Source organism: Chamaea fasciata, unplaced genomic scaffold, assembly GCF_029207755.1.
Source record: "Chamaea fasciata isolate MVZ Bird 193981 ecotype frontalis unplaced genomic scaffold, bChaFas1.0.hap1 SCAF_1, whole genome shotgun sequence".
Classification (NCBI taxonomy): domain Eukaryota; kingdom Metazoa; phylum Chordata; class Aves; order Passeriformes; family Sylviidae; genus Chamaea; species Chamaea fasciata.
The window spans coordinates 87,789,264-87,802,809 of NW_027094086.1; the positions used below are offsets into that span (position 1 = coordinate 87,789,264).

General features: G+C 41.4%; 1 protein-coding gene across 1 annotated transcript in view; it reads right to left on the reverse strand.

Moving 5' to 3' along the window:
- The window catches only part of LOC136291827 (uncharacterized), a 182,292-nt gene that overhangs the window by 145,640 nt on the left and 23,106 nt on the right, over nucleotides 1–13,546 (reverse strand). Inside the window, exons 2-3 of the mRNA XM_066186952.1 lie at nucleotides 2,143–2,220; nucleotides 1,496–1,614 (exon numbers count right to left, since the gene is read on the reverse strand). The gene's annotated coding sequence lies outside the window, so the exon portion shown is untranslated. The remainder of the gene's footprint in view (nucleotides 1–1,495; nucleotides 1,615–2,142; nucleotides 2,221–13,546) is intronic.

Genomic DNA, 13,546 nt, shown 5'->3' on the forward strand with positions numbered 1-13,546 from the left:
GGTAGTTTTATGAGCATGGTTTGTTTCCTTTCTATAGGTATCTTCTGTCAAACAATCAGCTTTACTTGTTTTTGTTGCCATCTTCAAATAGTGCAGTAGGCTAGTGTTAAAGGTAGAATCTCTATTTGCTGTTTGTATCTGTTTAAAATATCTATTTGAAACAACACATACTGTTTCTATCCAGCTATGTTAAAAAAAAAACAGTACCAAAACAAAAAAAAAAAGCAAAACAAAAAACCCCACCCTCCAAGATCTGCAACTTCTAAGTCTCACAGGAATCTGGAGGCTTCTTTTTGGCTAAATTAGTTCTGGCTATATCCTTTTAATGCTAAGCAGAGGCGATGACATTGGTAAAAGAAGGCAGGTTATGCAAAGCTGAGCAGATATCTTCAGCACAGTGTGTATGGGACAGCAGCTCTCCAGGGTAACAGACAATAGCTTCATTTTAAAAGAAAAAAAAAAAAACATACAAAGGAGAAAAGCTGTGGAAACAAATTAATTTGGAATATGTAAAAAAGGATTATGAAAGCAAGCACAAACTTTCCTTCTCCGCCAAAAGAAGCAATTTGCTATGTGTACATCTTTGCCTTGTTACAGTTTATTATGGAGTTGGGTAGCTAAAAGAGGAAGAATTCAAATAAGGAGAGGCTGCAAAAAGGCTGGCTCCTACTGTGAGCACAGGGGTGAGGAGAACATGGAATAATACATGAAAAAAGCAGCTCATTGCAACAAAGTGACTTGTTAAGCCTTCAAAGTCTGTCACCAGTGCTTCTCCAAGCAGTGTAACTGATTGCATGGCACATAGTGGGGGTTCAATGGTGTATTTTTTCTGACTTCCCTTTTCTAAAAAGAAATGCTATACAGCCAAAATACAACCACCTTCCACACGTACCTACATGCTGTGAACACCAAAAAGCAAATCGAGTTGCCGAGCATGGTACATGGCAGTATAACAAGGGGTCATGGGATGAAAGCAAGAAAGAGAACATTTTAGGCTGAACATCAGGGGGAAAACACTTTTGTTGAACTGTGAAAATGCTACATGCCCACGTTAAAAATTAGCTAGACAAAGCACTAGAAATTACTTTGTATACTACAACTCTGCACTGGCAAAGAGATGGAGCAGAACTAATTGGCCTCTGCAAACCCTAACTTGTTATGATCCTTCATAAAAAACAGTCTACAACAGCTCTTAGATTTAACAAAGGCTTGCACTTAGAAGAGAAAAGGAAACTGGGAAAGCAGAACATCTCCTTGCAAGCCCATTTCCACTGAGAGCAGCACAGCGTGGGAGGTGCAGTCGTTCAAGCGCATTATGCTCTGACTTAAGTTGAGAGAATCATTTACAGTAAAGAAACAAGAGTGATACCTTTTTAGCATTTTTTTTAATCATAACTTTCTGAGCACACCACAATTTCAGAAAAAAACAAAAAACAAAAAAAGTAAATCTGCACATTTTCTTTGAGAAAAGAAAGAACTCTCTTTGCCTACTTACTAAATCTTTTCTCATTTCCACACCTACACATTAATCCAGGCCCAGTTTCACCAAATCCAAAAGAGCAGCTGATGTCTCAGGAAACATTGCATTCCTTCACATTTCATAAAATGTAACACCTGCGCAGGAGGGAAAGACTCAGGTTAATGTTTCCATCCATTCACAAATCAGTCATAATTCACTCTTTCTGACAACAACTGGCAAACCAGTAGCTGATGCATCCTGGCCAGCAGGTCTGCAGTAATGTAGCTCTAGGCTACCCACACCCCCTACCCAGTGGTACTGATCTGGGATGTCTTAAGAGGGGCTTTGGAGAGGAAAAGACCTGCTCATATTCTCAAATCCCAGAACATATCATGCAAACGTATATATGCTCTCCATATTGACAAAGTTTGCTTTATGGACGTTCCTGGTAATAATCAGGGAAGAATTCTAGATTTCCACTGATTGCAATTCATCACAAATCTGGCAAGTAGATGTCATTGGTATGCAATTGGAGGCACATACTACATTAGGAAAAAGGGCCCAAATACCTGTAACAGAGGTCATAAATAAAATGAACTAGAACATGTGAGATGAAATTCCTTTCCCTGGTCTTGGCAGAGGCATATGATTTCCATTAGCAAAAGGACCACTGTAAAACTTACTGCAGAGGAGCTGATTTTCCCTTGGTAGTCTTCTTCACTACAGGTCTTCAGAATTTGTTTGCATTTTGGTTGTTTTCACTAAAAAACACATATATATAGAATATGAGCGGTTTCAACTGTGCAGAACTGGCTCCTTTAGCTCCTTATGTGAAGCTAGGAAGATGTGCTCCATCTTATATCATCTGAAATTCAACTTTTCACAATTATCCAAACCAACAAAACTCAGCCTGCCTAATTCTCATGAACACACATAAGCACCACCAACAAAGCTTTAATTTGAGCAGTTTGAGCTCATCTGTTCTCAGATGCAATTACCCTACAAAATAAAGTTTCTATCTGGTGCACTTTGCACAGGTATAAATGGTACAAGAGGTGAAAGAAATATGAATTATTCCCTAATAACTGCTGTTTGTAGGTGATAAAAAAGGATACTGCTGGCACCATTCCCCTGAAATCTTAAACCCAATCCCAGGAAAGCACTAGAGAAAAAGAAGTTGTACCCACGTGCCCATGTTAAATTTAAGAATTGGTTTAAGCACCTTCCCTAGACCAAGGCCCTGAGCAAGTGAAATATGATTTTTCTATTTAAAATATTAAAAAGATACAGGCTGCCCAAGTGTTTTACATTTCTTTTTCCTTCTTGACTTCTAATTCATTTCTGACATAGTGTTTCCTTTCAGTCTCTTGTCTGTACCATAAATCTACCTGTAATGGTTTGGTACAAGTCACACACTTTACATGAAAATGGATCCTGCACCCTTCCCAGACACAGGATGTGAGGTACAATGTCCATCATAAGTCATTGTACAAAGTATAGTTTCAGTAACCGAAATCTCTCATTCAGGCATGACATCCCATTGTGCATCCTGGTGTATCACAAACAGCTGGAATTAATTCAGCTGTTTACTCCAGAGTAAATCACTGACTTACTGGAATGTAAGCAGCCTAACATCAGGAGCAAATGACATCAAAATTAGGCCATCTTATATGAACCTTGCTTTGTAGAAACGCTAACTGTATTTATGGTTTTAGGGTCCCCGTTATTAACGGTGCTGAGACACCACGAACTGCAGTCACATACATGCATCTTACCAACTGGAAGAAAATATTTGAAATTTATTTTCAGAAAAAAATACCATCAGTTTCACTTCCTTAGTTTTTTGTTTGTTTGTTTGTTTGTTTGGGATTTTTCCTTTCTTTTCTCCCAAAGCTTGCACAGAACTATCCAGTCTCTGCAAATGTGATCCAAAAATTAGCTAGGGAAAGCAGGAAGGTGCTAACTAGACACTAGATCAGGCAATAACCCAGGAGCTGACACACAATTTCACAGCGCTATCTCGGTTCTGCCTGATTGCATGCTGTGTCTCTCATCAGACACCTTGACACACAGGTATAAACACCTCCACCAAATTATTCACGAATCACAACTCAAGAAGATGGGACAGACATCTACAGGTGCATAAACGGCTTAGAGTGACACCCAGGATGACATTGGCCCCTTTCTTTCTGTAATGGAGATGAACAGAACAAAAACTGAAAGAGTAGTTTCTCCAGCTGTTGATCATAAGATCCCTTAGCATACATATGGCATGTTCACCACATGCTTACTGGTACAGGGCCCTTCATATTTTCTGAAGTAGGATAACAAGCTTAGACAACTCAGAAAACACTGCTGAGCAGATATCAACCTGTCAAAGTCAGTTTTACTTATTTAAGATCATAACTTTTTTTTACATCACTAGGAATTTCTGGGGATCACTAAAGCCCGGACCTAGGACAATGCCTTCCTTTTCCTAACTCTATATTTTTTAAATGATGCCTTTGTTGTTTTGGGTTGAGGTTTTTTGGTTGTTTTCGTGGGGTTTTGTTTACAGCTCTGCTCATCAAATCTGCATAGTAACAATATAAAGAAAAGCCAAAGAAGCAAACCCAAGCTAATTGATAGATAGCATGAGCATGTTTCACATAAACATTCATTACACACAGTGGTACTGCTGAAGCTGCTGCTCTGGCCACAGACCCTACAGTTTAGCACCACTGACCTTAATAGCAGGCAGATGAAGAGCAAAACCGACATGTCAAGCATAAAGCTAGAGTAATTTGCACTCTTATGACCAGATCCTGAGCTGGCAGACCATAGCTTCCCCAAGATCAACGGTATGAGGTCAATTTTTTTCTAGTTCAGTCAACAACTTTTAATCTGAGCACTGCCGGGAAATCAGAGAAATCACTCAGCATTTGTTAAACTGCCAAATTAAAACTTTCGAGTTGTAGGTTCTTTCATTTTGTTACCCATGTTTAAATACACATTTCATATTACTAGAGCTGCAAGAAATCAAATTATTTCAGATCACAGTTATTTGAAGACTCTTTTCTCCTCCCTGTTACTGACTCGGAGTCTACTGAAACTTCCCAGTGGAATCTGCATGCAGGGTTCAAATAAGCCCATATATTCAATGCCAGTTTTACTCATAAAGAATAATACATCCTTTTCTGAGTGAAGACATGGTGAAAAGAACTTCATGGATTTTCTGGAAAGAAAATTTGGATACGTCGTAGCCCATGGAGTACCCTTGTCTTCCCTACAGTAGACAGGTTGTGCTATGGAAAGCTACTTGATGTGTAAGGCAACTAAATCAGTGAAAGCACATCAACAAGATGGGTGTTTGCTTTGTCTTCACCTTGAGGTAGGAGCTGTGTCAGCAAACACTGAATTAAGAACACATGACAGGTAAGACTTCTCCATTCACCTAAACATTCCCCTTCATCACTGTGAGCTGCTCCATACTTCCCTGTCTTTCCATATGTGTTCCAGTTTGTCTTTCAGCATCTCTTTGAGATTTCTGTTCCACAGCAGTCCTCCAGCACACCGCCCTGTTCGTCATCTCCTCTTTTACATTGCTACAGGTGATCTCACCCATTCAAAGGGACTCAGCCATCACACAGTCCTCATGTCACCTACCCATAGGTCACCTGTCAACTCAGCTTCCTTTTATCAGCACTTGCTAAATACACTAATGATGCGTACACGTAACAGACGCAAACAAATATTTGCAACAAGATACTGGCAGGGCAGTGAAAACTTTCATTTCTTCCAGTGGAATCATGTCAAAAGGCTAAAATTCCTTTGAATAAAATTTACAGGAACTACAAAATCCACAAGAGACAGAAAACTAGCTAGGGCAAAGAAATGGCTGAGATGTAGAGAGACTGAACCTGAGAACAGAAAACTTGCAAGATTAGGTTGAACTTGGAAAAAATACAATACAGCTCTGTTTTTTCTTAATAAAAAAGAAAAAACCTCCAGACCACACAAACCTAGAAAGCAGCAATGGATCAGAGAGACTGAGGGTCAGTAACAGATAGTAAATTAGACATGACTCCACAATGCAGTCTGACAGCAAAAAAGGTCACCATGATTTTAGGCTGCATATGCAGAGACAGCAAATAGCAGGGAAGTAATGGTTTTTATCTATATTTATCGGGTGCAGTCTACTATGGAAAAAAAATGCTCAATTCTGTGTTTTGTGTAAACAAAAACTAATGGGAGTTTGGAGGGACTTCATACAAAACAGTGACAGAATAGCTTGGAGGGCTGGGAACTAACCAAGGAAGATGAAAAGCTGGCCAAAAATAATAAAAAAAAAAAATTTAAAAAAAAAAAAAAAACACCACCAAACCAGACATTCTCTTACAAAGAAATTAGAACAATTCAAGAAGTTGACAAAAAATGATTGCTGAGGATAGGCTAGGCAAACCTGCTCACTTTTGACTTACTTTGAGATTTACCAAATCTAACTTGGAAAGCTGCTAGCATTGATGGGGCAATTATTTCCAGAATTGCTTTCCTTTGTAAATGTCCAGCTGCACCCTGGGAATTGTTTCTGGTATACACAATAGCTAAGAAAAGCACAACAATGTGAAACACTGGAAAGAAGATGCACCAAAGAAGATGCAAAACTTACTCATCATTGCAAAAGGGAACATTAGTAAAACTTGTGGAAGAAAAATTAAGGAGTAGGCCTGGGCTAAACACTTGGGCAATATTTCTCAAGGCTGAGATCAATCAGTCAGATGACCTTGTATCACCCTAAGGCCAAAATTCAATCTGACATAAGGGGGTTTAAAGGCTTGAAACTGCATCAGAAGGCACATTATTGAGCTGAGATGGACAACCAAGGCCAGTGTATTTTGAATGAGTGCCTCAAAATGACTGGTGCAAGTTCCTCCTCATTACATCCTTAGAGGTAGTATAGTAAAACCCACAGAAATGAGAAGATTTCTGGCAGTATTAGAAGACTTAACAACACTTTCTGCTTCCCAGATTTCTGGGAACAGCTTGATCACTTCATGCTCTCTGCTAATCAGAAAGCAGTAAAAGTCTTTAGAGCACCCAGGCCAAGGAATCAAAGCCTATGAGCCTGGGCTTTACTTTGCACTGTCCTCATGGCTCCTGGCTGGGCTCAAGGGTGTGGGCTGAGCCTGCTCCTGTCTGCAAGTTCACTGCCTTATGAAACAGTGAAGTGAGTAAGCAACCATGCAAAATGCACCTGTGTGAAGAGGGAGGGCAAGACAGAAAAAATAAAAATCAATGCCTGAAGAAAGCATTGGCATCTCAATATGCCATTCAAAAGCAAAACCATCTCGATGTAGTGCAAGATAGCCAATGGAAGTAAAAGCAACTACTTTTTCTCAACATCCCATGCTATTTACAATTCATTTAGGCAATCAGTATATTGCAACACTCCTTTTAACTCCAAGCTGGAAGTGCTTAATGTTGAATTGGCACAAGTTAAAAAGAGGGAGGAAAAAAAGGAAAAAAGCAAAAGGCAGTACAAAAACAAAAGAAATCCCAATCCATCTTTTCACTGAGGTGCATTGCCTTGCTAATTTTCCTGTTGAAAACAAAGCAGTTCTGGACAGCTGGTTAAAAGAAGCTGTTAATTTAGAATAACCTGTTTGTTAATTGCCTTCAACCTTGGTCAGTCAGTTTCTGCACTCTAAACCCTAAAGGTAGCTTGAAATGAATGCATCTAGGGAGTGAGGAGTAATTAATGCAAGCAGGCAGCCGTGGCTGGAAGACAGAGGTTGCAGTGAAGGGAGGAAAGGTCTAAACCAGTGCACAAGCCCCTAGGAATTGGCCCCTGTGCTCTCTCCCTTTGCTCCCCCTCCTTCTCCCTTCTGCTGTAGAGCTGCAGCTACAGCTGGAGCCCTGTGCAAAAGCAGGGGTGTCCCACTGCCCCTTCAGGCACTCTGCCACCACCAGCAAAAAAAGCTTTGCAGGCAGCAGCTGCAGCAATGGCACAAGCAGCAAAGTGAGCAAAGATCCTGCATGCCGCCATGCTGACAGCCCTCCATCCGTAATTTGTCCCTCTCCTCACTGGGAACCAAAGCACCAGCCCCCATTCCAGAAAGCTTCCCTGGCCAAAAGATGCAGAAGGCTTCCACCAGTTTGTGGGTACTGGGGAAAATATCCCCCTGTATCCCAGAACACAACCCATGTAGAAATACAGCTTCCACCAAGTCTTCACAGGCATAGAGGATGATCTTCTGTTTTCCCAGCTTGCTGATCTCCTCTCACCAGGGTAAGGTTGCCCCATGACCACCTTCAGGGAGAGAGGCTGCAGAGGGAGTGGGGGGGGGGAAAAAAAAAAAAAAAAGAAAACACACACCCACACCACACCAACTGGAAATTAGTCACTCGTTTTACAAGCTGCCTCTGCCTGGTTTGCCATGCGCTCAAAATAGAAAAACAACTGACCTGTGAGTTATTTAAACATGAGTGTAACATTTAGAGGCACAAGGCAGGGTGCACAGATTTTATCCAAGTGATGTCTGCCTGACCCCTGCAAGTCCTCAGGTGACCCAGGTACACATGGCCACTTGTGACCAGTAGTTCCCTTCTGGTGTCCCCACCGCCTCCCTGGGTGGCAAGCAAAAACACGGCCCTGGTTCACACTGTCTGAGGGAAAAGAAGTCTCACTTAGAAGAGCAAGCAAGGCTAACAGAAGCCAGGCTTGTTTCCTTAAAATAAAGATGGCATCATCCTCAATAGATTTCCATTCTGGCAATAGCCTAGTGCATTTTCCTACAACAGTAAAGCAGATGCACAATGCTTAGAGGGAGCTGGGAGCCACCCTCTGAAACAGAACTTCCAGCAAGCTGCATATGCTGGGACCGACTGTGATTCCGACTTCCAAGGGACAGTAAAGAAAGTTGTGTTTGGGTGAGAGTTTGGCAATACAGCCCCTCCCTTCTTTAACTACATCCCTTGAATGCCAACCAATTCCAGCCACTGTGTTCTGACTTCTAATGCTTATTAAAATCATGGAATCATTAAGGTTGGAAAAGACCTCCAAGACCATCAAGTCCAACCTTTGACTGATCACCACCACGCCAACTAAACCACAGACCTAAGTGCCACATCCAGTCATTTCTTTAACTCTTCCAGGAATGTGACCCTACCACCTCCATGACCAGCCCATTCCAATGTTCAATCACAGTTTCGGGGCAAAAGCTCTTCCTGACCTCCAATCTGAACCTCCCCTGCTGCAGCTTGAGTCTGTGTCCTCTCATCCTGCCACAAGGTGCCTGGGAGGAGAGCCAAATCCCCACCTGGCTACAGCCTCCTTTCAAGCATTTGTAGAAAGCAATCAGGTCCCCTCCAGCCTCCTTCTCTCCAGGAGAGACACCCTGCTCCCTCTGCTGCTCCTCATATGATTTAATCTCTAGACCATTCACCAGCCCTGAGTTTGTGATTTGTATTGCAACAACCTATGCCACAACTACATTTGGAAAGAAAGGATTTAAAAAAAAAAAAAAGAAAAAAGCTTTAATAAAAGCAGGTTTCAAGCTCATACCATTACCTTAGTATAAAGTCATCCCAATATGCAGAGGTGAGATGCTTAATGTGCTCAAGAAAATGTACATGCCTCTGCTGTTTGCAAAAGAGGGTTTAAGCCATGACTTAACTTGGGGCGTAAGTTGTTTAATGTAGCACACTGAGCTTTACAGCACACACATATCTCTTTCTCTTGAACATTCCCACAAGTTTAGCAGCTACACAGGGTCTTACTTGTACCTGGCACCTCCAAGACAGGCACTAGCTTGACGGCAGATTGCATGATGCTGTCTAACCACTTCCTATTTAAACACTTCACCAAAGACTTACATTATCAGAGGTATGATTTAAAATATGGCAGTAATTTCCAACCATATTTCTAGACATAATAACATAATAATGTGAAGACTGAAAAGCCAAGCCTTCTAAGAGCAGGAAAGATATGAAAATAGTTTGTTGGCAGCTCTGTGCCAGTAGGGCACCACTTTGAAGTAGGTCAATTTCAAGTGATTATGGCTTGTCTGCTAAAGCAACACAGCACACAACACCAGCAGAGAAAAACTGCAAGACATGTATATGCACACATATGTATACTTCAGTCAGCATCACACCCATGTCCTCAGCAGGAGTCCAAAAGTTTCATTGCCTTTTTTTTTTCCTTAAACACAGCATAGCTCTAGGTTATTGTTTCTCCAGGGACAAGTACATTCCTGTTCTCCCCACACTGCTAAATCTAGTAGTGCCTTAAGAGGTTTTGTCTTAATAATTTTCACCACTGTTATTGATAGATGTATTGATACTGGAGGTGGCCAGGTCAGGTTATAATGACTCTCTGAACTCGTGAGTTATTTATGAGCACCTGCTAATCTGCATCACATGGAAGCGCTGCATTTCAACACACACCATCTTGTAACCCCCATGTTCTCTCATGGAGAGCACAGGCTGCTCCCATTCAAACAGGGTCCAATACATCAGTGAAATCCCAACTGTACTACAACAGCAGAGACTTAGCACAAGCCAGCACTTCACATTTGCCTCTTCACTGCTAACACTCAAGAGTGCCCTTTGCAAGATGTTCTCCAGACATATTATGGTCATACCACCACCATATGAAAAAAAAAAAAACCAACCAAACACTGGGCCAGTGCAAAAAAGGTAGATTTTTTTTTCCAAAGATGAAAGTATTTTCTTAACAAAAAATATTTCTGAAAAAAAAAACTATACATTACCCTAAAAGGAGCTTCTTGTATCTTCAAATCCACATTGTCAGAGAGTAGCCACCTCCAGTCCTTTTGGTTAGCTTCCAGGCTGAAGGGACCATATGTGGGCTTCCATTTTAGAGGGAAGGTAAGCACCAGTCACTACCACTGATTTCCATGACAACTGCAAACTCTCAACACATCTTCAGATTTGGTTGCTGGTGTTTCTGTCTCTTGCGCTACAGCCAAGCTAACTCTAGCAGCAAAATTATCATGCAAAGGCATGTGGTCCATTAAAAATATGAGTCAGAGTTACAGGGTGATGTCACATCAGCTGCCCCCAATGATAACTATCAAAAGTTAGCACAAGCTTCCAAATCACAAATGCCTTGGCTCTGATCCTATTTTAGTGAATCTGCTTTTACGATTAAACCATCACTGTAATTGGCACTGGAAGAGCATTGGCAGTCTGCTGTGGCCGCCTTCCCTGCAAAGCGTGTTTGTGATGCTCATCTCTGAATGATGCATAGTGTCTGCCTGTCTTCAAATAAAAAAAGCATTTAAAAAAAGAAGGTATGAACAGTGGCTGGCAGGTAGACTGGTCAGTAGTGATTCACTCCCTGGCAGCCATGATGAGAGCACACCACAGGCTAAATTCAGCCCTGGTAGAGGTGGGTATTTCTCTGTTTCCTTTCATGGCATTGCACCTACGTTACACCAGGTATGAAGTTTGGCTTTCTATATTTAATAAAGTATGGTAACTGCCTTTCACTGGCTACCAGCTTTCTACAAAGTGCTACACTCTAGTTTGGGCAACAGCTTGTTAGGGCAGCTGGAATTGCATTGTACTCCATAGGCAGATAGTGAGGAGAAGTCAGGGAAGGGGAAGAGACAGAGGGAGCAATGTGCCTTATGTACTGAAATAGCTGGGTTGTCGGAGGAAAAAAACCCACATGCAGTAGCAAAAACCAACCAATGCCTAGGAGCCGGGGAGAGGGATTTACACACTTTACATTTTCTAATTTCCCTCTGGATAAGAATCGTATAGTTTATCTAGCCTTTTAGGCTGTGGAAAAGGGGAGGAATATGGGGTTTTGAACACACTACCACTGCACGTGCCTGCATTACTAAACCTGTCTTTCTTTTCCCCCAAGCACAAGCGGTAGATAAAATTAAAAAAAATAGGCTGGAGTTGAGTATTGTGATACACAGGGTACTAACTGTTTGGGTGGTTGGTGAATTTCTCAAATAAATTAGAAGTTAGCATGAGGCAAATGAAAATAACCTTCCCCTCCCCCCCACTACTAAATAAAGCACAGAAGGGAGAAAGGATGCGGGGGAGCAATCTTAGACATTTCTCCTCCCCTTCTGTTGTCCCCCTCCCCTTTCCTGATATTGATATTCCTCTGCTTTTTGATCTCTGCACTTCTTTGTTTTGGCTTCACAGGTATCAAGGGAAAATGGCTAGCAGTGAGTTCTGTAGCTTTTCCTGCTCTACAGCCCCTCTGGCTTAGCCAGCTGGATCACACTGAATTAGTCAAGTACTTCATTATCTCCCTTCTCTGCACATTTAGCTCCAGGTAATAAAATGCCCAAACAAGAGAGCCAATGCCTTCTGCTGCACTGTCTGTGAAGTTTTGTTGTTGTGGCCAATTCTGCATATCAGCATTGTGCTATGGGAGGGCATCACTTTTCATCCCTTGCCTGCAGTGCTTCCCAATCTCCATTTAGTCACAGCAGTTAGCTAACCATGTAGCTGTTGATAACATAGCACAGTTTTGGAGCCCCTCAGCCTTCAGGAGGTCTGGGATTTCTCTTCCCAGTGTGGGCCTACAGGAGGAGAGGCAGCTAGCTGGGAGAGCCAGACCAATTACATGGTGAGGATGGATACAGGGCTGCAGATGTGAGAATTGCTCTTATTAGCAGCCAGTGGGGTAGGAGTTTTGCACTAGGGCATTTTCTGCAGTGGTGAACTGCTAGCCAGATATCTAGGTCAGGTAGAGAAAGCCACAGACAGAAATCCAGGCAGTTGTTTTGCACCACCCTTCTGTCGTGAGGCGCTGTGCTAAGCAAAGGAAGAGAGTATTTTTTTATTATTGGTGGTGGTGGCTTTATTTTTTTTTTTCTCCTGACTCATTGCGACATAATGGCAGCTTCTCTTTTTTGTGTGTATTCTTCAGAACAAATGCTTAAAATCCATTTTAATTTTTTTTAAGTACATTTTTCTCCTCCCCCTGCTCCATAGGATTTTCCCCCCCAAAGATGACCTTTAGTTAAAGCCAGAAACTAGCTTGAGGCAATCTCTGGCAGCTCTGTCATGTGATGGGCAAAATGGGCCATATTTAAATCACATGGAAAAGAACAGAAAGAAAGAATCTAGTTCACCTCTTCAGTGTTTAACCTTATTCAGAATGGCCAGTGCTAAAAACCTCCTAAATGTTCTCTATTTGGGGGAAGGCATGAGAAAATACATGCTGGAAAAAAGTCCACCTTGCATAGAAATATAAGTTTCAAAAAATCAGTTTTCTCTGTGTGAACGAAAAAAAAAAAAAGGAACTGAAAAATAAGAGAAGATATGCAATTTTTTTTGGCAGCCACCTTTTCCCCCATCCTTGTTCCATCAAGTCCTCCAAATTTCTTCAGCCCATGGGAAAGAGGGTAGGGAAGGAACATGTGAACCAAATTCCATGCTAAGACACATAGTGTTAAAGAAATTCAAATTCAGAGCACTATAAAAGCAGGGGGGAAAAGCTATAATACGCATATTAAAAATTTGACTCACAGCCTGCTGAAGTAAACAGCTGACTCTATTGATTTCAGTGATCTGTAGATCAGTCCTCAGTGACAAAGAGAAGGACCTCATAACAAAGGTCCAAACTGCAGCATTTAGATAAAAATATTAACAGCAAAATACTGCTAAATTAATCCAACTTCTTTTGATTATTGATGTCCTACTGTTTTCTGCCTGAAACAACATACACGATGCATCAGTCATTTATAAATTATTCATTCACAGTTATTTTGGCAGCCGCTTCTTTCCATTTATCAACTGATAAATGTACAGGAGATAATAAGGGTAATTTTATAGCCCCTTGACATTTACCTTTGACACAATTTCCATATTTAATAAGGTAAAATACAAATGACATTTTGGGGATTCCAAAGTCCATATTCTAAAGCTTCACTTTAACTGCTGTATCCACGTCACTTGAGATGAATGAACCAAGCACACACAAACCTCAAGTGCACACAAGTCCCTCTGAGCTGGCTTCTCAAGTGTGATTTCAGCAGCCCTGAAATGTGCTTGTTGTGCCATTTCAGAAATTGCAGAGCCTTTTCACAGCTACAGTGGGAAAGATTATGG